Raw genomic sequence first — 26,186 nt, 5'->3', positions numbered from 1 at the left:
ATGTTTCTTTTGAAACAAGAACTGCCTGTTGAGGTTACTGACATCGATAGTGTCCTGATCAATCAGGTCAATGTGGGAGAAGCCAGTGAGCACCAGGTTCTTGAGGAGCTCACAGCCAATCCCGCCCACACCAACCACCAACACCCTGCCCCTGTACACTGCCTCGGCCAGCTCCCTGGGCAACCCCCGCAACACTTCTTTTATATTATATAGCTTTAGTTCTGTAGTTAAAAATCTTGAGATGTATAAGGCTCATTTGAGTCTTTATTAGAATAAAAGAAATGAAGAAATTGAAGTCTATATTAAAGAATTTTTAAAAACACTGAAGGGAGAAATCTACTGATATTAAAATCTGAATATAGTTTTTAACAATTTTAAAAATAGAATAAAAAGAGTGTGAGATAATTATGGTTTCTAACTCTGATGCAAAGGAGTAAATAAGATAACCTTAAATGTATTATAAAGGCCTTTAGTCACACATGAAGAACTGATTATTCAAATAATTAGAATGGGCTCACCATGATTAGAATAGTACATTTACACTTTCGCAGTGACATAGTCTTTTGGCACTGACATTTATAAATGACAAAACTTCCAAAAATATAAGGTAACATGTGGCCTTATTCCCTTCTTCACATTTGCAATCAAGAAATACTGACAATGAAACTGAAATGTTTAGCCAACATCTGCAAGTCAGTAGCAAATCTATGAAGAGAGCTTCCTCAGCTATTTTTTTATAATAACATGTGTTTTTTCATTTTTATTGGATATTTTATTTACACTTCAGATGCCATCCCCTTTCCCCCTTCCCCCCTTTAGAAAACGCCTATCCCATGCCCCCTTTTCCTTTTGCACTTATACATATTTAAAAAATGTTAATCAAAAGCTTTATAAGTTTGGTAATGCTCAATCAGAGGTGTAACCCACTACCCAACCTAGATATATCAACTATCTTTGACTGGTGGAGATATGTGAACATCTGCCTCCCTGTCTCCCCCCTCTTTCTCTCTCTCATCACCTAGCTTCTCCTCTCCTTCTTCTCCTCCTCTCCTTACTCCTCCTCTTCCTCTCAGTATTCCTCCCACCTTAGCTCCTCTTACATATCACCATTCCTGTTAAAATAAAACTTTTCTCTCAAAATACAATTAGAGAATAATTATGCCAATTTGTACCAGTGAGGTACAAGATAGTCCTAATACCCAGTCCATCGTTTTGTTGACTAACCAGAACTTCTGTCATCTATCCTAAATAAAACACTTAGTTCTGAATCTGGCTTTTTCCTTGGCTTTAGAATGAATGTCAGCTGAAGACCATCCATTCAAATCTTTTCTCTCAAGGTAAATAGCCAGGATTGGCTATGAGGCTATAAGTTTTCAACCCCGTCAGAAATCCAGAATGACTGAGTTAACTATAATTGTGGGAAGCACAAGAGCTTCCTCATCTTAATTTATGAGTCATATTTATGCCATTGATAAATTAATAAAGTATTCGGTTCAGTGGTTTACTTAGGATTGCTTTCTAAATATTTATGTAATATCAGTTTATGTAATCTAAAAGGACAACCATTAGCTTCAAGTAGATAGAAAGTAAGTAGCCTGACAACCATCTATTTTAATTACTTATCAACCAGTAGCTGTTTTTGTTGTGTTGAGGATACTTTTCTTCTAAAGCATACCATTTCACAAGATATATAAAAAGAGTAATCTAGAGAGCTCAAAGTAGTGGTAGACTCTTAATTCTATCATTTGGAAGGCAGTGGCAGAGGGATCTTTATGATTTTGAGGTCAACCTAGCCCACATAGTGAGTTGTAGGACAGCCATATCTACATAGTACTGAAACACAAAACAAAAGAAAAGAAAAATTTAGAATAATTTTGATGTATTATCATTTATGTCAAAATATAAGACAGGAAATATTGAAGTATTAATAGGACATAATTAATCATTTCTGTACAAGGAAATGTAGTCTTAAATGTTCAAAATGAAGATATTGCCATTAAAATATACTCTATGTATATTTTATTCATTGTCATATGGTGATCATTTTTCTTATATTCATTTTTAAATCCAAAAGAAAATTCTTCTTCCAGAAAAACAAAAATAGTTTCTCCAAATCTGCTTTTACTTTTTAAATTATTTTTCTTTTATATTTTAATTGAAAATAATTTTTCATACAATATGTTCTCAACACGGTTTTACCTTCAATTCCTCCCAAATCCACTCTAGGGCCCCACCAACCCAACTCCATGCATCCTTTCTATATTTCTTCATTAATAAATAAAACAAACACATTAGAATTTAAAACAAACAAATGAATCAAAACAGAAAAATCACAAGAAACACACAAACATACCAAACCCCATAAAAAGACAAAATATGAAACCATAATATATAAGTAGAAGACCAGTAAGATTTTTTAAAGCCCAAATAAAGCAGTATAAGACAAAAATAAATCTACAAAATTGCCATTCAATTTACTTTGTGTTAGACATTTACTGCTGTGCATAGAAGCTTCCAGTAAGAAAATTTTTTATTAACTATCATCTATACTTTTCATCATCTATATAACCTGTGGAATTAGACAGTTCTTTAAGATGGTTAAAGGTTTTGCTTTTTCTCTGATGTGTTAGTTCATAACTGGCATTGGAAGCATTGGCATAATTATCAAAATGTCATGAGCAAATTCATTACTGAGATTCAAATTCTAACTTCAGTGGTTGTTCAAATAGAATCTGTATGTAAAAGCTACATCTACATCCTCAAGATCATTGACACACTACTCAAAATAGCTAACATACAAAAACAGTCTAATTGTCTATCAGCTAGAAATGGGTAATGCAAATATGGGCCATAAACACACTTGACTCCTATATAGTTATAAGAATAAAATAAAAATGTGTCATTCACTGCAATCTTAGAGGACAGGAGATCATTAGTCCAGACACAGATAAACATGTACTACACGATCTCCTCTTAAATGAAGTCTGAAAGTGTTCATCTCATAATGAATAGGATGGTAGTTATCGGTTTCTAGGAAAGAAAGTGGCAGTCAAGAACCAAAAAAACTTCATCAATTGGTTTCTAAGTTTTTAAGGAGGACAATGAATTTCTGGTATACCATTGAAAGCAAAGTTTATTGTGGATAAAAGCCAAAAATAGAGAAAATTTTCAGTTGCCAGAAAATATTTTAATCATTTTAATTATAGAAATGATAAATGATGTAGGAAATAGTTTAAATGTATTTTTCCTTACCTAAAAACTACATAATACTGTGTATTGTGCTTAGAGACATAGACAAAATGCTGATTCCAATCAGAAAACACTCTTCTGTACTTTAGCAAATATAAGAGACTTTTTAAAGCTCAAGATGACAATAAAAAATGGTTGTGGTCTCATCCATAAACATGATATTTATGCCATTGCTTCTACGACTCAGGGAATATTAGGAAAGTAAGAGCAGGAAGTTTGTGAATGCTGGAATGTAGGGTAGAGCACTATGAAATGGTTTTCTTCGATTTCACCAGAACTATTGTAATGATTAACTCAACAATTTCTTTACCTTGCACAAGGAGTAGAGAGGATTAGCCCTAGCAACAATAAGTAAAGGAAATGGAAGGGGTTCTCTGACCTGTACTCTTCTTCTGTTGTACTCTACAAAAGGGTGGAACCAGTGTCTTTAGTTATGGGTACACTGATGAAACCCAACATGAACAGATATCTCTAAACTAACAGGCACACAGAAAGTCCTAGTTAATCTCAATGGGCCACAGTACAAAATGAAAAGACATGAAGAGGAGAGATTTGCAGGGAAGAAGAGGTTGACAAGAGGAGTAGGCAGGTGGAAGTTTCAGGTGTATCCATTGAGTACAGACTCAGAAATACCTGAATATATATATATATATATATATATATATATATATATATATATACACACACACATATACATATACATATATGTCAAAGGCGGGCCTTGTCTGACATCAATGGGAAGGGAGGCCCTTGGTCCTGTGGAGGTTTGATGCCCAAGTATAGGGGGAAGCTAGAGCAGCAGGGAAATGGTGGGTGGGTGTGGGAATACCCTCATGGAGGAAAAGTGGAGGGCAAGAGGGAAGATGTAGGATGAGGGGGTTGTGTAGGGGTAACCGTGAAGTGGAATATCATTTTAGATGTAAACAATTAGAATGACAAAAAAAAAAAAAAAAACAAAACACCGCCTCATGTTAAAAAATTACATCATGCCATTGGTATGCATGGTACTGTTTTTTTCTACAGTCATAAATATAAAAAAAAATAAGAACCCTCATAAGATTATAATTTAGAAAATCTGCACATACTTTGATTCAGAAATTTTTTCCTCAAGAACCCATTAAATAAATATACTCAAAATGGGTATGTAACAAATGTACTAAAATCTAAACACTAAGAGGTATACAATAACATATTGTCACATTATAACTGTTAGAACCAGGATCTGAGAGAAAAAAGGCTACAAATATCACTGTTATTTATACAATAGAATACTGTGAAGCCATTAGAAACAATGGAATACGGGTTGACATGAAACAGTGAAAAAAAACTCATTCATTCACACATTTGGCAAACATTGGAGTTCACACCAAGTTCTTGTCATTAGTGATGCAGCTGTGAACAAGAAAACATCCTGGCTTTATAGTTTTAATATATAGTGAAAGAATCATACACTAAACTGAAAACCAAATGTATATTATATGATGCATGATGCAATGTAGTGACAAATATTATAAAGAAAAATAGCCTCAAAAGTATATATTTCTCATTCAAAAGAAGTAGAATGTTGACCACTCTAGTCCTATCTGTTTTAAAAGTAAGCACAATATAAACAAATAACCACATGTTTAAATATAGCTGAGAATCATCTGTGAAGGCTCCTTAAGGCTTCAGTGAGGGATACTGAGAAAATAAATTGTGACATCAAATATTAAAGAATAAATATGATAAAAATTGTCAACAATACTTAGCATTAATGCTCACCACATTCAAATGGATTTTTGCAAAGTGGTGCTATGTACACAGGACTTATTGTTCATTGCTCATTTTTTTTCTATTAAAGGTGCCAATGTCTTTTTTTTTCTTTTTTGGCATTTTTTATTGGATATTTTATTTACATTTCAGATGCTATCCCCTTTCCCTATTTCCCCTCCCTAGAAAACCCCTATCCCATTCCCCCTTCTCCTTTTTGCTTTTATACAATTTTTTTAAATGTTAAACAATGGCTTTATAAATTTGGTAATGCTCAATATCAATCAGAAGTGTAACCTAATACCCAACCTAGATATATCAACTATCTTTGACTGACGGAGATATGTGAACATCTGCCTCCATGTCTGTCCCCCCTCTCTCATTCTCTCTCTCTCTTCACCTACCTCCTCCTCTCTTCCTCCTCCTCTTCTTACTCCTCCCACCTTAGCTCCTCCTACATATCACCCTTCCTGTTAAAATAAAACTTTTCTCTCAAAAAACAGTTAGAGCATAACTATACCAATTTATGTCAGTAAGGTACAAGATAGTCCTAATACCCAGTCCATCATTTTGTTGACTAACCAGAACCTCTGTCATCTCTCCTAAATAAAAGACTTCGTTCTGAACCTGGCTTTTTTTCTTGGCTTTAGAATGAATGTCAGCTGAAAACCATCCTCTCAAATCTTTTCCCTCAAAGTAAATAGCAAGGATTGGCTATGAGTCTATAAGTTTTTAACCCCATCAGAAATCCAAAATGACTGAGTTAACTGAAATTATGGGAAGCACAAAGCATAGCTTCTAAAACATAACAAATTTATAGAGACTGCTGAACACCTGGATAGTCTCTATACTACAGAACATTGGAGCATCCGATCTTCAGCCTTATGGCCCAGGATCATCTGATAAACCTAGTGATGCAGAATTATTAAGGGCTGATTACTCTGATTGGCAGATATAATCAGTCGACTATTCTGCAAGTGTGTCCTTTTCTGGACAGTGAATTGTCTGTAGATGGAAAGAGTCAATTCTTGCCTAGTGGCTGTCTCACCACAATTCGAATAACTCACAACTGGAGTAACTCCAAGGATGCTCAATTTCTTCTTAGAATCCAAGAGAGGAAGCTGTCAGGAACAGACCAGTTTCTAATCAAAATGAGCATTAATACAGAAATGCTTATAACATCAATTCTGTGGATTTCTGATGTTTTGAAAACAACTATTTATGTAAGGCAATCTGGACTGTTGTCTGTTAACTCCTCTCAGCTATTTCTAAAGAAAATATAAAAAACACCCTAACAATAAACTCAAAGCCATGAATTTGCTATAGGCCCTTATCTCACAGGCTAACCATCTCAAATCTGTTAAAAAAGTTAAAGAAGGACTGGGTCTAAGCCTTGTATTCCTAAATGCGTTGTACAGGCGCAATGCCTATGATTGTAACAATATTCATCTCACTTTTATATTAATAAGAAGCTCATACCAATGAAAACCTTAAATTTGAAATAAAAGTAAATTTTATACCATTGAAGAAATTATAACTTCATCTTAATAACAATTATATGTATTTATACCAGTAGGTTATGGCTATGCAATAAATCCTAGCTAATACTCCCTGTTCCACCAAAACCACTACTTTTACCTAGATAGACAGCCCAATATTAACCACCTCAGGCCCCAAGCCCAGGGAATAGGGACACTGACACTTCATTAACTTCTTCAAGCTGACTATGGGTGTTGAGATATTAGAAGAGAGGTTGGGGGAAGAGTAAATTGATAAGCCTAAGGCACTGTGTCTTCACTGCATCCAGCTGGAATTCCAGGACATCAGAGATTCGAGCAGGTCTACTCAGCTTGCCTGATGAGTAGATACACCAAGGCTGTGTATTCTGCAATATACAATTCTCAAAACAGATTTTAGTATCAAGATAATTGTTTGTTTGAATTCTGGAATATAGTCTTTTGGCGGCATCTCCCTGTCATGTCTAATCCATATAATTCTGGGAGTTACTATGAGGGTGTGCCCCCACCATACTCCCATTTTTGCCTTCCTGCTCTCAAATTTCCCAACATCAGGGAATCCAAACTTTCAGGCACCTAGGCCCTCCACTTCCACTGATGCCTAACCCCTTACCCCACCCCACCCCCTAATTACTATGAGGGTGTGCTCCTTCCCGCCTCCCTGCTTTTGCAATTCCCCAACACTAGGGGAATCCAAACTTTCAGGTACCAAGGCTGTCCACTTCCACTGATGCCTGGCAAGGCCACCCTCAACTACCTATACACATGGAGCCATGAGTCCCTCCTTTTGTGTGCTTGGGCTGGAGATTTTAGAATGGCTACTCCAGCTTGTTTCTTAGGACCATTTGCTTGAAAAATTGTTTTTCAGCCTTTTACTCTAAGGTAGAGTCTGTCTTTGCACTGAGGTGGGTTTCCTGTATGCAGTAAAATGCTGGGTCCTGTTTATGTATCCAGTTCATTAGCCTATGTCTTTTAATTTGGGAATTGAGTCCATTGATGTTAAGAGATATTAAGGAACAGTGATTGTTTCTTCTTGTTACTTTTGTTATTAGAGGTGAAGTTATCTTTGTGTGGCTATCTTCTTTTGGATTTGTTGGAAGAGGGTTACTTTCTTGCTCTTTCTAGGGTATAATTTCCCTCCTTGTATTGGAGCATTCCTGCAATTATCCTTTGTAATGCTGGATTTGTGGAAAGATATTGTGTAAATTTGGTTTTTTCATGGAATATCTTGATTTCTCCATCTATGGTAATTGAGACTTTTGCTGGGTATAGTAGCCTGGGCTGGCATTTGTGTTCTCTTAGGGTCTGTATGACATCTGTCCACCATCTTCTAGCTTTTATAGTATCTTGTGAGAAGTCTGGTGTAATTCTGATACATCTGCCTTTCTATGTTACTTGGCCTTTCTCACTTACTGCATCTAATATTTTTCTTTGTTTTGTGCACTTGGTATTTTGATTATTATATGATGGGAGGTATTTCTTTTCAGTCTAGTCTATTTGTTGTTCTATAGGCTTCTTGTATTTTTATGGGCATCTCTTTCTTTAGATGGGGGAAGTTTTCTTCTATAATTTTGTTGAAGATATTTATTGGTCCTTTAAGTTGGGAATCTTCACTCTCATCTATACCTATTATTTTTAGGTTTGGTCTCCTCATTGTGTCCTGGATTCCCTGGATATTTTGTGTTAAGAACTGTTTGCATTTTACATTTTCTTTGACAGTTGTGTTGATATTTTCTATGGTATCTTCTGCACCTGAGATTCTCTCTTCTATCTCTTGTATTCTGTTGGTGATGCTTGTGTCTATGACTCATAATTTCTTTCCTAGGTTTTCTATCTCCAGGGTAATCTCCCTTTGTGATTTTTTTTTATTGTTTCTACTTCCATTTTTATTTCCTGGATGTTTTTGTTCAATTCCTTCACCTGTTTGGTTGTGTTCTCTTATAATTCTTTAAGGAATTTTTGTGTTTCCTCTTTAAGGGCTTCTACCTGTTTACCTGTGTTCTAAAATTCTTTGAGAGTGTTATTTATGTCCTTCTTAAAGTCCTCTATTATCATTATTAGAAGTGATTTTAAATCTGAATCTTGCTTTCCTGGTGATATGAGGAATTCAGGATTTTCTAGTGTGAGAGAACTAGGTTCTAATGATGCCAAGTACCCTGGATTGCTGATGCTTATGTTCTTGTGCTTGCCTTTTGCCATCTTTATCTCCTTAGTGCTACCTGCCCTGTCCCTGACTGGAGCCTGTCTTTCCTATTATCTTGGTTGTATCAGATGTGTTTGGGACGGGTGTAACTACTGGGGTAAGCACTGGGGCCCAAAATCTGCTCAGTGCTCAAGTGCAGACAGGATGCTATCCAAGTTAGAGCTCTAGGAGCCCTGTTTCCTCTGGGTTCTTAGAGATTTTGGGCAGAGCTGCTGCCCAAGATCTGCTCAGTGTTCTGGCCCAGACCAAAAGAACCAGTGCTCTGGGCTGGGAGTGACTTCCTGGGTCCATGTGGGTCCCAGTTACTCCCTGTTTGGAGCAGACCTTGCTGTCTGCTTACCTAAGATACTGCCTGAGTTAGAGCACCTGGGATCCCTGCTTCCTCTGGGTTCTTAGAGATTGGGGGCAGAGCTGCCACCCAAGATCTGCTCAGTGCTCTGTCTCATTGTTCATTTTAAAAAGGTTTTACTACATTTAACATAATAAAATGTCAGATTGTTACATTGGCTTTTAAATATCATTTGAATTTGCTCTGCCTACCTGTTTCCTCATTGATTCCCTTCCACCATTCACATGTTACTATCACTCTTGAGTCCACATATACTATATTCTCTTTGGGATAAACAACTGCTGGCTCAGGGGAATTAATGGAAAACCTCATTCTACTTAACTAATATCCTGAAGTTAGTAGTAGTTTGAAGTTTTTCTCGACTGAGATAGAAATGACAGATTGAAAGCATGCCTATTAATAGTCTCATGTGTCATCAAATACTACTGAAATAAGCATTTTTGAAATGAAGGACAAAACTGCATTTTCCTGTGCCAAGCAATTTTTCTGTATTTCTATGCACATTTACCTAAAAGTTCTTTAGATATGTGCACATTTATTATTTTGTAAGAATGACACTTAATATATATTAAAGAAAAAAAGCTAACAAAATATCAGATTTAATATCAGATCAAATGGTAGCAATTCACTAACTACATGAATCTAACAAGGTTATAGCTCTTCATAAAATATCTCATTTTATATCATAAATTATTTTTACATGAAATAGATCTGATACCTTATCTTTTCTTCACATATTTGTGAAAAATTTGTCTTAAGAGAAAGGTATATGTGATTTTCAAACCTTTATTGGAAAAATTTAAGTTCATATAGGATGAGAGAAGAAATATAATAAAAATAATCTTTAAGAATTAAATAAATTTTATATTCTACATAATTATTTAATGTATGCCAGAAGTCTTGATGATTAATTGCTGAAATTGAAGATATAGTTACATGTATTAGGAACATTACAAAATTAATGAAAATTAATATTCATTTAAATATCCCTTTCTATGTTTTTGTTCTATATTAAAAATAAAAATTTCATTATTATTACTAACGTACTAACCAAGAAAATATTCAAGAAATTTGTGTATAACAATACTTTTAAATTATTGTATATGCTATCATTTTTATTTTAAAATTTAGTAATTCTTCATTTTATTCAGTTCATAAGTTGCCCTAAATTAGAATACAACAAGAAGCAGAGACTGAATTCACATAGATTGTTAAAATATGGGCAAGTGGTGGATAATGAAAAAAAAATGGTATTTGGAACCTTGGATTAAAGATACAGAAAGAATATTAGCAGAAATAAAAAATAACAGAACAAAGGTAATTTGGGTTTGAGGTTGAGTGGGGATGTTAAATCTGTTATGAAGTACTTTATGTAAATCTTGTGCTTTTGTGTAAAATGACTTTGATTCTTTTATTTATTTAAGACAGAGTCCTATGTAGTCTAGGTTGGCCTCAATCTCACTCTATATTTAAGGATAATCCTGAACTCCTTATTCTCCAATCCCTACTTTCCAGGTAGTAGGATTACATGCATGTGTTAACATAGTCAGCATGCAGTCAATATATTTGATTCAGATGAAAATGTTTTGTAAGCAGCTAGAAAATTGCAAGAGTACTGATTTAAAATTTCAATCAGCGGTGGAAGTCTTCTCTAAACAATATTTATGAATAACAAATTAGAATAAATACAAACATAAGCAGTAAAAATTTAAAAAGTGTATACTTTTACAAAAGCTCTTGGCACACTCAGGTTTTAGTTCATCAGGTTTACCTTCACATTTAGAGGTAGGTGTAATGTGTATGGTTTAAAAAGTGACTCTTATTTTTCAAATACATTACAAAGAGCATTCCTGTCTTCTTTGCTTTATTTGTATGAACATGGATAGGTTTACTCTAAAATTGCTTGTCACTCTAATTGTTACATTCATATTTCTACTATGGGAAGATCTATGTCAAAGGTGAAATATAAAGTTATAAAATGGACTCACAAATGCACAAATACACATTTTAAGCAAATAACATGATTTAGTCTCAATATATGTATCATTGAGATATGTTAAGTGGGATGTTTTATGGAGCTTTCTGACAAAGTTAGATTCTGAAATGATTCTGGTTTTCTAAATATTTATTTTTATTCTTTAATTGTGTGTATGTATGTACATGCATGTATGTGCACATGTCAGTGCAGGTGTCTCTGGAATACAAAAAGAGAGCATCAGATGCCATGGAGGTAGAATTTCAGGTAGTTGTGAGCTACATGGGCTGGAGATTATCAATTCAGAGTCAGGGTTCTAATGGGTAGAAGACTAGCATTTTAAATTAATTTGTGAGTTTTGAAGTCAAACAGATTAACAATAAATTAGCTCTCTCTGTTTACCACTCATACATTAGGTACTTTTGAGAAGCTCTTACTGTTTTCATTCTCAATATCATCATCTAAAATAATTGTGTACCCATATCTTTTTTCTCAATAAAATATGTATATAGCATAGTAGAATGCTTTGCATGCAGCAAAAGTATAGTTAAAAACAGCATTGAGTATTATTGTCCTGTCTATAATTAAGAAAGTAATTAATACTATAGAATAGTATTGCTATAATGAAAGTATTGCTATAACTCATACAGAATACACATTCTTGTGAATAGGAACTCATAAAAAGAATTCTTCATGTTACTTTAAGTGGTACATTACTACTATTCACGGTTCAAATACTACATTTTCAAATTGACATTTTAACTTACATATAAATATTTTTGCAAAATTTTGCAATGTAAATGGAGAGAAGCCTGAGGAAATGAAGGTCCAGTGACAGGCCCAAAGTGGGATCCAGCTCAAGGGGAGGCCCCAAGGCCTGACACTATTACTGAGGGTATGGTGCACTCACAAAAAGGGACCTATCATGACTGTTCTCCGAAAGACCTAACAAGCAGCTGAAAGAGTCAGATGCAGATATTTGCACTCAACCAATGGACAGAAGCTGCTGACCCTTGTAGTTGATTTAGAGGAAATCTGGAAGAACCTGAGGAGGAGGGCAACCTATAGGAGAACCAGCAGTCTTAACTCACCTGGACCCCAGAGATCTCTCAGAGACTGGACCACCAACCAGGCAACATATATCAGCTGATATGAGGCCCCCAACACATATACAGAAAAGGAATCCTGGGTCTGGGTTCAGTCAGAGAAGATGCACCTAATCCTCCAGAGACTGGAGGACCCAGGGAGTTTAGAGTTTGGTGGGGTTGGGGGTGGGCACATCCTTGTGGAGACAGGGGTGTAGGAAACAGTCAGAGGGTGAACTGGGAGGGGTATAAAATATGGAGTTTAAAATAAATAAATAATTAAAAGATTGAAAAACAAAACACTTAATGCTAATGTATAAAAAATTAAAGTGTAAGGCATTAAGTGCCATGATAGACCACAGGAAAGACAGAATCTGTCTGTTGAGCCTCGAGGAAAATGTTGTCCATTTTTTAGCTGTATTCCTAACACAATGACAGTTTACCTTAGGTATTTCCAGAAGCCATATTTTCGTGTGATTATATATTCACTGTATTAGTTAATTTAAAATAGCAACAATTTAGACTGTCACACCTGTTATCCTAGCACTGGTGAGTCTGAGATAAGATATTGCCATAAGTTTGAGGCCAGTATGGGTGATGTTTCAAATTCTGGGATTTCTTAAACTACAGAGTGAGACTCTTATCTCAAAAACCTCATATAAATAAGTGAATTAACACATACTGCAATAATTTAATTATAAAGCCACATACACAAGTGCATTATATGAAGAAAATAATTTAAAGCATATAAGCATGAAACAATTATGATCAAAAAGTCATGAAGATTAATTTCCTTTTTCTCTTAAATGTTAAGTCTTTTAAACAAAAGGCCTTCAGATTATTAAAGCATATTTTTGTCATGTCCAATAGCAAATCCTTCTAAGAAACTATCATTGTGGGTTTGACTCTTGAATCTCTCTTTAAATAGACTCCATAGGGAAGCCTAGATAAGGAATACAATGGAAGAGAATACATTTGGAGTCAGTTGGAAAGCACTGAGTCTTTTAAATGCAGTAACTTTTTTTTAGTATAGAATTAATAATATCCCCAAAAGGAGATTTCTACAAGTAAATCTGGTATTACCATTTTACCAGGTCAGATGAGGTTGAGGAGGGCAATACTGCATGTGCTATGAAGAGTTTGAAATTATTTTCTTTAAAAAAATGTACACAATATCTCTTCACCTGACCTAACCCCTGAGACTTAAGTAAAAGCTGAATGGCAGTTCTTCTAAGGTAAAAGTTTCTAGCAAACAGACTGAGGTCACAGTTTTGTACTCATGTGATTGACAGTAAGACTGTCTAGAAGTAACTTTATAGAGGTGATAAAAATATGCAATGGCTAGGTTAAACAAATTGTACTCCATCACCTTTTAATACTGTGTATAGTGCTGTTTTCCAATAGAATATTCTCCCTCATAATCATAAGCCTTAACATGAATGTATTGGTCTTTTGTTTATAGATTATGTTTTCCAGTTGTTTGGTTTTATGGGTTATGTGTGTGTGTGTGTGTTTCTGGTTTATGGGTTGTGTGTGTGTGTGTGTGTTTCTGGTTTATGGGTTGTGTGTGTGTGTGTGTTAAATTCTTTTTCTTTGTTTTCTTTCTGTTTGGTTAGTTGTTTTGTTTTTATTATTTGCATGTTTGTTGTGCAATGAGAGAGAAAAATAAGATGTGAAGTTGGTTGTGTGAGGAGGATCTGAGAGGAGAACCTGTGATCAAAAGTATTGTATGAATTATATTAAAATAAAAAAAAGGTGAGCATCCACTTCTATTAATAAAGGAATGGGGAGAAAACAAATCACAAAGAAAAGAGGGATACTAAAGCTTACTGATTTTCATGGGGTTCTTTTATATGGCATACCTGCCATGTAGACACATATGGGTACATGAGAGAAATATAAAATGCTTTATTTCCTTAGAAGGCATTTCTTTGTAAAATCAGAGGTGAATTGTCAATTTAGTAAAGATAATTCAAATATTAAATATTCAATTGCCTATAGTATTTTCAGAGTTAATACAGGGATCATATTGTACCACAAATGTCCATGAAAACATTAAATTTCATTTACAAAAATCAAGTAATTTTAAATAAACCATCAGAACTTCCTATTTAAGCAAGCCATGAAATTAACTATTTTGTAAATTTGAAAATAGAGTCCCAGGCATAGCATAGTATCCCTGTGGATGAGGATTCCATGCCAAAGAACAAACAGCATCAGGTAAGAGATGACATCAAATGGGATACTCAGACTATCCCGCAGAAAACAATTGCAGAAATTGAGAAGGTCAGCTTGCTTTAACAATTGAGTTTTCTCTCCATGGCTGACCTACCAGATTCTCCTTCTGACTGTAAGCTCTATTATAACATGGGATAAAAGATGTAGGAAATGTTTTATTTTTTGACTTTTCTCAAGACAGAATGATTTCTCTACTGTGATGTTTCACTCTCCCTTTCACAGAGTTACAATGGCCAGCCCATCCCCTGAGAAGTAGCTCTGGAGGACATGGAGATACTTAGGTATGAAGTTGGGGAGAGGCAACAACACAGCCAAAACTTGTTGCTTCTGGAACAAGTTTTCCATTAAGTTCAATGCATATTAGTACTCCTAAGATCAGAAACGAGACAAAAAATAGCCATCATTATTACTTCAGCACAATATTGTAAATTTTAGGGAGGGAATACTTATACATTATTAGTGAGCAATCAAAACATGTAATTGATAAAATAATTACATTTACAATAAATTAAAAATGCCATGAATAAAAATAAGTTAAAAAATGAGTGACCCATTTCTCATTTTCTTTCCATCTTCTTTGCAAATTCTCTAACCATAAAACTTTCTGGTTTATAATTAGTCTTAAGTGCACTCTCTGATGTAAGTAAGAGCACCCTTAGATGAAGTGACAAGAAATAGGGACTTGTTGTTACTTAATAAGTCTATGGTTTAACTCCTTCCTAGTGATTCCAATACATTTTGGCTGATTTATTTGCTAACACATAAAGTTGACATTTGTAAGTCTATATTTGGCTGTCACTTCTTCATTGCACAATCATAAAAAGGTTTAAGCAAAGGCACAAGGTTTAACAATATGGACTCATTAGAATATTTTTTAAGATATTTGTATGTGACAAATATGCCTTTTCATAAACAAAACATTATAGTACCCATAATTTAAAGAAGTTAGGGTTGGGAATAGAAAATTAAGAATAACTGGTACATGGAATATATAATAACATATACTAAATCTACAATTCTAAATAAAATCATGAAGGAAATAATTGTATACAGAGAAGAAATAGTTTCCAATTATAATTTGATATACTTCAGAGTTCAGGATCCAGAAAAAATGAAAGATGAAGCAAGAAAGAAGACTGGGAGAAATAATAATTATCTTGTTAAATATGTGCACTATCAAATATTTTGCTTTTTTTTTTTTTTTTTTTTTTTTTTTTTTTTTTTTTTTTTTTTTTTTTTTTGGTTTTTCGAGACAGGGTTTCTCTGTGTAGTCCTGGCTGTCCTGGAACTCACTCTGTAGACCAGGCTGGCCTCGAACTCAGAAATCCGCCTGCCTCTGCCTCCCAAGTGCTGGGATTAAAGGCGTGCGCCACCACCGCCTGGCTCAAATATTTTTCTAAACTGAATTTGAATAATTTGAAAATTTACTAATAAATGAAAAAAAATATAAGGGTTGAAAATTGACCAGTTAAATAATGTATATATTATAAGTGACCACAATGGAACAGTTCATATAAAATAATTGGAAGAATCAGATATAAGAGTAATTGAATGAACACAGTGGATTAAATAAGATATTATGTTATGAAAAATAATGTGAGCCAGTGCTAGCACTCCCCTGCTGCTGCGCGCCCCTCCTCCGGTCTGAGGCCTGGGCAGGACCTCTGCTCGGCCAGCTTGTGAGTACAACCCGGATTCCCACAGACACATTCTGGGGGATCCATAGAACCCATAGCCAGCGCTAGCACTCCCCTGCCGCTGCGCGCCCCTCTTCCTGTCTGAGGCCTGGGCCCGACCTCTGACAGGCCAGCTTGTGAGTGCACCCCGGATTCCCCCAGACACATTCTGGGGGATCCATAGAACCCATAGCCACAGCTAGCACTCCCCTGCCGACGCTCGCCCCCCTTCCGGTCTGAGGCCTGTTGGAGAGTGCACCCTGTTACTGCTGCCAGACACATTCTGGGGGCTCCACAGATCCCAGAACCAGCTTTAGGTAGGAAAACCCACATACTATCCTGAACTCATAGATGGGTGCCCTGAGGGCTCAGAATCCAGCAGATACCCCCCTGCCCCCCGCCCCTGCCGGCTAGCAGCCCCTTTCTGCCCATCTCCCGGGTCTGAGGCCTAGACCAGACCTCTGCCAGGTCTGCAGTTGTGTGGACCCCGGATTCTGCCTGAGACACACTGGAAGGTCCACTCAAACCAGAGCCACAGAGGAACAACTGAACTCAGAGTGTCAAACAACATATCCTGAGATATCCAAGAGGAGACACTGCACCCAGAACAGCAGACAAATAGCTGGACTGCTACCTTGGAGGCACCATATCCTGAGGCATCCTAGAGATACCACCATAATCAGTGCAGCTGGAAAAAATCATAGAGACATCTGGACCCCTAGAAGACCAAACACAAGCGAGACAACTGGAAAGGCAGGCTACAATCAGAGACAGAAGCACAGGTAGCACTAGATTTAACCAGATGGCAAAAGGCAGGCGCAAGAACATAAGCAACAGAAACCAAAGTTACATGGCATCATCAGAACCCAGTTCCCCCATCATAGCAAGCCCTGAACACCCCATCACACCAGAAAAGCAGGATTCAGAATTAAAATCACTTCTCATGATGATGATAGAGGACTTTAAGAAAGACATAAATAACACTCTCAAAGAACAGATAGAAACCCTTAAAGAGGAAACACAAAAATCCCTTAAGGAATTGCAAGAAAAGGCAACCAAATGGGAGAAGGAATTAAACAAAACCATGCAGGATCTAAAAATGGAAGTAGAAACTATAAAGAAATCACAAAGGGACAATACCCTGGAGATAGAAAACCTAAAAAAAAGATCAGGAGTCATAGACACAAGTATTACCAACAGAATACAGGAGATGGAAGAGAGAATCTCATGTGCAGAAGATACCATGGAAAACATTGACACAACTGTCAAAGAAAATGTAAAATACAAAAAGCTACTAACCCAAAGTATACAAGAAATCCAAGACACAATGAGAAGGCCAAACCTAAGGATAATAGGAGTAGATGAGGGGGAAGACTCCCAACTTAAAGGACCAGTAAATATCCTCAACAAAATTATAGAGGAAAACTTCCCTAACCTAAAGAAAGAGCTGTCCATAAATATACAAGAAGCCTACAGAACTCCAAATAGTTTAGACTAGAAAAGAAATACTTCCCGCCACATAATAGTCAAAACATCAAATGTACAAAACAAAGAAAAAATACTAAAAGCAGTAAGGGAAAAAGGCAAAGTAACATATAAAGGCAGACCTATAAGAATTACACCAGACTTCTCACCAGAGACCATAAAAGCCAGAAGATCCTGGACTGATATCATATAGACCCTAAGAGAACATAAATGTCAGCCCAGACTAGTATACCCAGCAAAACTGTCAATCATTATTGATGGAGAAACCAAAATATTCCATGACAAATCCAAATTTACACAGTATCTCAACACAAACCCAGCACTTCAAAGGATAATTGGTGGAAAACTCCATCACAAGGAAGGAAACTACAACCTAGAAAAAACAGGAAAGTAATCTTCTAAAAACCATAAAAGAAGGTAGCTACACAAACATATCTCCACTGCCAATAACAAAAATACCAGGAAACAACACTCATTTTTCCTTAATATCTCTTAATATCAATGGACTCAATTATCCAGTAAAAAGACATAGACTATCAGACTGGACAGGTAAACAGGACCCAACATTTTGCTGCATTCAGGAAACGCACCTCTGTGGAAAGGACAGACACTACCTCAGAGTAAAAGGTTGGAAAACAATCTTCCAAGCAAATGGTCCCAAGAAACAAGCTGGAGTAGCAATTCTAATAACAAATAAAATCAGTTTTCAACCAGAAGTAATCAAAAAAGTTAAAGAAGGACACTTCATATTCATCAAAGGAAAAATGTACCAAGAGGAACTTGCAATTCTCAACATCTATGCCCCAAATGTAAGGGCACCCACATATATAAAAGACACTTTACTAAAGCTTAAAGCATACATTGCACCCTACACAATAATAGTGGGAGATTTCAACACCCCACTCTCAGCTATGGACAGATCATGGAAACAGAAACTAAACCGAGACACAATGAAACTAACAGAAGTTATGAACCAATTGGACTTAACTGACATCTATAGAACATTTCATCCTAAAACAAAAGACTATACCTTCTTCTCAGCACCTCATGGTACCTTCTCCAAAATAGACCATATAATTGGTCACAAAACAGGCCTCAACAGGTACAGAAAGATTGAAATAATCCCTGGTACCTTATCAGACCACCATGGGTTAAGACTTGTCTTTGACATAGAGAAAAACAACAGAAAGCCCACATACACTTGGCAACTGAACAATGCTCTACTCAATGATGACTTGGTCAAGGAAGAAATTAAGAAAGAAATTAAAGACTTTTTAGATTTAAATGAAAATGAGGACACATCATATCTAAACATGTGGGACTCATTGAAAGCAGTACTAAGAGGAAAACTCATAGCTCTAAGTGCTTACAAAAAGAAAGTGGAAAGAGCATACATTAACAACTTGACAGCAAACCTGAAAGCATTAGAACAAAAAGAAGCTAGTATACCCAAGAGGAGTAGACGGCAGGAAATAATCAAACTCAGGGCTGAAATCAACCAAGTCAAAACAAAAAGAACTATACAAAATATCAACAAAACCAGGAGCTGGTTCTTTGAGAAAATCAACAAGATAGACAAACCCTTAGCCAGACTAACCAAAGGGTGCAGAGACAGCATTTAAATTAATAAAATCAGAACTGAAAAGGGAGACATAACAACAGAAACAGAGGAAATTAAAAAAATTATCAGATCCTACTACAAAGGCCTATACTCAACAAAATTGGAAAATCTGGAGGAAATGGACAATTTTCTAGATAGATACCAGGTACCAAAGTTAAAGAGGAGCAGATAAACCATCTAAACAGTCCCATAACGCCTAAAGAAATAGACACAGTCATCAAAAATCTTCCCACCAAAAAATGTTCGGGGCCAGATGGGTTCAGTGCAGAATTCTTTCAGACCTTCAAGGAAGACCTAATACCAATCCTCTTCAAGTTATTCCATCGAATAGAAACAGAAGGAACACTACCCAATTCATTCTATGAAGCTACCATTACACTCATACCTAAACCACAGAAAGACCCAACAAAGAAAGAGAACTAGAGACCAATCTCTCTTATGAATATTGATGCAAAAATACTCAATAAAATTCTCGCAAACTGAATCCAACAACACATCAAAACAATTATCCATCAAGATCAAGTAGGCTTTATCCCAGGAATGCAGGGATGGTTCAATATTCAGAAATCTATCAATGTAATCCACTACATAAATAAACTCAAAGAGAAAAACCACATGTTCATCTCACTAGATGCTGAGAAAGCATTTGACAAAATTCAACATCCCTTCATGTTAAAAGTCTTGGAAAGATCAGGAATACAAGGCCCATATCTAAACATAGTAAAAGCAATATACAGCAAGCCAGTAGCCAACATCAAACTAAATGGAGAGAAACTTGAAGCAATCCCACTAAGATCAGGGACTAGGCAAGGCTGCCCACTCTCACCTTACCTATTCAATATAGTACTGGAAGTCTTAGCCAGAGCAATTAGACAACAAAAGGAAGTCAAAGGGATACAGATAGGAAAGGAAGAAGTCAAAATTTCACTATTTGCAGATGATATGATAGTATACTTAAGTGACCCTAAAACTTCCACCAGAGAACTCCTAAACCTGATAAACAACTTTAGCAATGTGGCTGGATATAAAATCAACTCAAACAAATCAGTAGCCTTCCTCTATTCAAAGGATAAACAGGCAGAGAAAGAAATTAGGGAAATGACACCCTTCACAATAGCCACAAATAAAATAAATTATCTTGGAGTGAATCTAACAAAGCAAGTGAAAGATCTGTATGACAAGAACTTCAAGTCTCTCAAGAAAGAAATTGAAGAAGATCTCAGAAGATGGAAAGATCTCCCATGCTTTTGGATTGGCAGGATTAACTTAGTAAAAATGGCTATCCTGCCAAAAGCAATCTACAGATTCAATGCAATACCCATCAAAATTCCAAATCAATTCTTCATAGAGATAGAAAGAGCAATTTACAAATTCATTTGGAATAACAAAAAACCTAGGATAGCAAGAACTATTCTCAACAATAAAAGAACCTCTGGGGGAATCACCAACCCTGACCTCAAACTGTACTACAGAGCAGTAGTGATAAAAACTGCATGGTATTGGTACAGAGACAGACAGGATGATCAATGGAATAGAATTGAAGACCCAGAAATGAACCCGCACACCTATGGTCACTTGATCTTTGACAAGGGAGCTAAATCCATCCAGTGGAAAAAGGACAGCATTTTCAACAAGTGGTGCTGGCTCAACTGGAGGTCAACATGTAGAAGAATGCAAATTAATCCATTCTTATCCCCCTGCACAAAGCTCAACTCCAAGTGGATAAAGGACCTTCACATAAAGCCAGATACACTGAAACTATTAGAAGAGAAGTTGGGGAAGACCCTCGAATACCTAGGCACAGGGGAAAAGTTCCTGAACAGAACACCAATGGCTTATGCTCTAAGATCAAGAATCCACAAATGGGACCTCATCAAATTGCAAAGCTTCTGTAAGGCAAAGGACACTGTCAACAAGACAAAATGTCAACCAACAGATTGGGAAAAGATCATTACCAATCCTACATCCGATAGGGGGCTAATATCGAATATTTACAAAGAACTCAAGTAATTAGACAACAAACAACAAAATAACCCCATTAAAAAATGGGGTACAGAGCTAAACAAAGAATTCTCAACTGAGGAAACTCGAATAGCTGAGAAACACCTTAAGAAATGTTCAACATCCTTAGTCATCAGGGAAATGCAAATCAAAACAACACTGAGATACCACCTCACACCAGTCAGAATGGCTAAGATCAAAAACTCAGAAGATAGTAGATGCTGGCGAGGATGTGAAGAAAGAGGAACACTCCTTCATTGTTGGTGGGGTTGCAAGCTGGTACAACCACTTTGGAAGTCAGTCTGGCAGTTCCTCAGAAAATTGGATATAACACTACCTGAGGACCCATCTATACCACTCCTGGGCATATACCCAGAAAATGCCCCAACAAATAACAAAGACATATGCTCCACTATGTTCATAGCAGCCTTATTTATAATAGCCAGAAGCTGGAAAGAACCCAGATGCCCTTCAACAGAGGAATGGATACAAAAATGTGGTACATTTACACAATGGAATATTACTCAGCCATTAAAAATAATGAATTTGGGAAATTCTTAGGTAAATAGATGGAACTAGAAAATATCATCCTGAGTGAGGTAACCCAATCACAAAAGAACACACATGGTATTTACTCACTGATAAGCGGAGATTATCCCAAAAATCTGAAACAACAAAGATTCAACTACCAGACGACATGAAGCTCATGAAGAAGAAAGAACAAGTAAGGATGCCTAGGTCTTTCTTAGAAGGAGTAACTAAATACCCAAGGGAGCAAATATGGAGACAAAGTGTGGGACAGAATCTGAAGGGGGGGTTGTAGGGAGACCATTCCATCTGGGTATTCATTCCATGGGCAGTCACCAAAAATAGACGCTGATAGGGATGTCAGGATGGGAAAGCTGACAGCAGCCAGATAAGGCTATCTCCTTAGAGGTCCCCCAGAGTCGGACATACACAGAGACAGATACCCACAGCTATCCATTAATCTGATCAAAGTGTCCCAATGGAAGAGTTAGAGAGTAAATAGAAGGAACCTTAAGGGCTGGTGGCCCTGTGAGGAGAACAACAATACCAACCAGCCAGAGCTCCCCAGGGTCCAAACCACCAGCCTAGGAGCACATATGGAGAGACACATGACTCCAGCTGTATATGTAGGGGAGGATGGCCTTGTTGGGCATAGGTGGGAGACAAGATCATTGGTACCCTGAAGGCTGAGCACAGAGGGGGGGAATCTGAGGGTGGGGAGGGGGGCTGGGAGTAGGTGGGTAAACACCTTCATAGAGGCAGGAGGAGGGGGGATGGGATAAGGGGTTCCTGGCTGGTGGGGGAAATATGGTAAGGGGATAAAATTTGAAATGTAAATATTATATTCAATAAAAGAGGGGAAAAAATAGAAAAGCGGTTTGAACCAACATTCTTAATAAAATGTCAGCCCTCTTTAAAAAAAAAAACTATCTTGATACTAAAAGTTTTTTTGAGAATTGTATATTGCAGAATGATCAGCCTTGGTGTATCTACTCAACAAGCAAGCTGGGCAGACCTGCTCAAACCTCTGAGGTCCCAGAATTCCATCTGGAGGTAGCGAAGACACAGCATCAGACGATTGTCAACTTGCTCTCCCCCCCCCCACTCCTCTTCTAATATCTCAACGCCCATAATCAGCTTGAAGAAGCTAATGATGAGTCAGCGCCCCTATTCCCTGGGCTTGGGGACTAAGGTGGTAAATGTTAGGCTGTCTCTCTAGGGAAAAGTAGTGGTTTTGTGGGAATAGAGAGGATTAGCTAGGGTTTATTGCATAGCCATAACCTATTAGTAGAAATCTGTACAATTAATATCAAGATGAAGATATAAATTCTTAAATGGCACCAATTTACTTTGTTTACAAATTTTAAGATTTTCATTGGCATGAGCTTCTTAGTGATATAAGAGTGAGATGAATATTATTACTCCCATAGGCATTGTACCAGTATAACACATTTAGGAATACAAAGCTTAGACCCAGTCCTTCTTTAACTTTTTTAACTGATTTGAGATGGTCAGCCTGTGAGTTAAGGGACTATAGCAAATTCATGGTTTGGAGTTTATTATAAGGGTGTTCTCTATGTTTTATTTAGAAATAGCTGAGTGGAGTTAACAGGCAACAGTCCAGATTACCTTACATGGGTAGCTGGTTTTCAAAACATCAGAAATCCTTAGAATTGACATGACAAACATTTCAGTATTAATGTTCATTTTCATTAGAGACCTGTCTGCCCCAGACAGCTTCCTATATTGAATTCTAAGAAGAAATTGAGCATCCTTGGAGTTACTCCAGTTGTGGTGAGACAGCCACTAGGCAAGAAGTGCCACTTTCCTGCTACAGACAAATTACTGTCCAGAAAAGGACACACTTGCAGAATAGTCGACTGATTATATCTGCCTAGACAGAGTAATCAGCCCTTAATAAGTCTGCAGCACTAAGGTCTGTCAGATGATCCTGGGCCAGAAGGCAGAAGAACAGATGCTCCAACGTTTTGAAGTAGAGCGGGTGTCCAGGTGTTCAGAGGTCTCTATAAATTGGCTAAGTTTTAGAAAGTATGATTTGTGCTTCCCACAATTATAGTTAACTCAGTCATTCTGGATTTTTGATGGGGTTGAAAACATATAGCTATTGACCTCAAGAGAAAAGACTTGAGTGGATGGTCGTCAGCTGACATTCATCCTAAAGCCAGGTTCAGAACTAAATGTTTTAGTTAGAATAGATGACAGAGGAGCTGGTTAGTCAACAAAAGGCAAAAGGATGGACTGGGTATTAGGACTATCCTGTACCTCACTGGTAAAAATTGGCATAATTATGTTCTAATTGTATTTTGAGAGAAAAGTTTCATTTTAACAGGAAGGGTGATGTGTAGGAGGAGCTAAGGTAGGAGGAGTACTGAGAGGAAGAAAAGGAGTAAGAAGAGGAGAAGAAGAAAGAGAGGAGAAGCTAGATGAAGAAAGAGAGAAAGAGGGGGGAGACAGGGAGGCAGAGGTTCAAGTATCTCCACCAGTCAAAGATAGTTGTTATACCTAGGTTGGTCAGTGGGTTATACCTCTGATTGAACAATTCCAAACTTATAAAGCCTATGATTAACATTATTTTTAAAAAATGTATAAATGCATAAAGGAAAAGGGGGCATGGGATAGGGGTTTCCTAAGGGGGGGGGGGGGGTATGGGGAAAGGGGATGCCATCTGAAGTGTAAATAAAATATCTAATAAAAAAAGAAAAATAATGCAATACTTGTTCACAGGAATAATCTCAGTGGGAAAACTGACGGTACACAACATAAGTTGGCAACCATTTTCTCTACAAGTCCAGATAATAGTTTAGTTTCTCTGTGCTGTATTGTTATGGTTGTGACCAGTAAAAGATTGTTTTCTGTCAGATGGAATGATTTAGCTTGTGCATCATGTTTTTCTGACCTATAATACAGGGCAAAGGAGAATAACACGAGGGTTTCTCAAGGAATGGAGATTGCAAATTGCCAACCTTGATACCTACAATGATGATCAGGCCTACAGCAGCTTGAATGGCTGTACAGAGTCCCATGACAGTGCTGGTGGCCATGGGTCTGAAAGCCTGAAGGAGCTATCCACAGAATCCCCCCTACACAGCTCCCTTTTAACACAGCTCAGGGTGACATAGATGCTATCTTTAAAGATTTCAGCATACAGAGGGTACAGCTTGTTAGAGACTAAGACACAGGCAAATTTAAAGGGTTCAGTTATGTAGAATTTGATTAGATGGATTCCCTGAAGGAGGCTCTGGCTTATGATGAAGCACTCTTTTATGATTGGTCACTGTGTGGCAGAAGGCAGAAAACAAGATAAAGTTGGCTTTGGATTCAGGAAACACAGACCCGATAACAGGAATGGGTGGCTCTCCAGAATCTAGAGGTGGATGGAATTTCTGGGATGACATCAACTCTGGCTACAGAGATGGATGACTTTTTAGAGGGTGGCAGGGGTGTGTGTACAGTCATCCTGGGGGCCAGCAAGCAGGCCCTCCAATGGAGAGTCGCTCTCAAGATGGTCCTCCTCTGTGTGGCTTCAACATGGACTTCAGAGAACCCACAGAAGACCACAGAGATCATGGTTGCAGCTTAAAACTTGGACAGTGGCAATGCCTCTTAATCAAGTAGCTATCTCCAACTCAGACATTTTGGGGGGAGGTAGGAGCACAGAGATCATGGCTGCAGCTTAAACCTTGGACAGTGGCAATGCCCTTTAATCAAGTAGCCAAGCCCAACTTAGCCATTTTGGGGGGAGCTAGGCCCAGAGAGCAAGTGGTTCAGAAGGAGCAAAAATGAGCTTAGGTTGGGAGAGAATGGGGCATGAGGAACTGGAGCAAGAGCACAGCCTGGTGGCAGCTTGTAGCCCTGAAGGCCCCATTCCAGCCTGTCACTGTCCTCATTAAAAAGGAAACAGAGTTTGTGGGTTCTTGTCAGCTGTTAACAAGTGGTTTCTAGTACATTCTTGGCTTTGCTATATCTATCTAGTGCTTGTTTTGTGTTTTCTTTCTCTCCCCTTTCACTCCTGGCACTTCCTGCTCCTTCCCACGCGGTGTGGATGTGTGTCACATGTGGAAGGTGGGCTGAGGTATTTCACCCTTCTTTGTTTTCTTTCTTTCTTTCTTTCTTTCTTTCTTTCTTTCTTTCTTTCTTTCTTCCTTCCTTCCTTCCTTCCTTCCTTCCTTCCTTTATGCTCCCTGGCTATGCTCTGTGCCTGTTGTTCTCTGCTTTTTCTCAGAGCATTTCTCTAACCTACATGTCGAATTCTGCATTGCTGTGGCTTCTGGGAAAGAGCTGGAGCCATCAGCTAGGTGGCTGGTGGCAACTTGTTGGTATCCAGTTGGGATGAGCAGGTAGAATTGGAGGTACCTTGCTTTAAAAGAAGGAAACATGCCTGCTGGTCCTGATAGGTTGCAGTGTTTTGGGGGCCTATCACCTACCTCAGCATCCTGTTCAGGCATAGCAGGCTCCTATCAAACAGTGAGGCGAGAAGGGTGTAGGGGAA

At 37.3% G+C, this 26,186-nt stretch overlaps 1 pseudogene; it reads left to right on the top strand.

Annotated features, from left to right (window-relative positions):
- LOC117694930 (eukaryotic translation initiation factor 4H pseudogene) lies at positions 1-25,480 on the top strand (annotated as a pseudogene).
- The last annotated feature ends 706 nt before the right edge of the window (positions 25,481-26,186 follow it).

Source organism: Arvicanthis niloticus, chromosome X (genome assembly GCF_011762505.2).
Source record: "Arvicanthis niloticus isolate mArvNil1 chromosome X, mArvNil1.pat.X, whole genome shotgun sequence".
NCBI classification, from domain to species: Eukaryota; Metazoa; Chordata; class Mammalia; order Rodentia; family Muridae; genus Arvicanthis; species Arvicanthis niloticus.
This window is presented reverse-complemented; position numbering and strand designations above follow the sequence as displayed.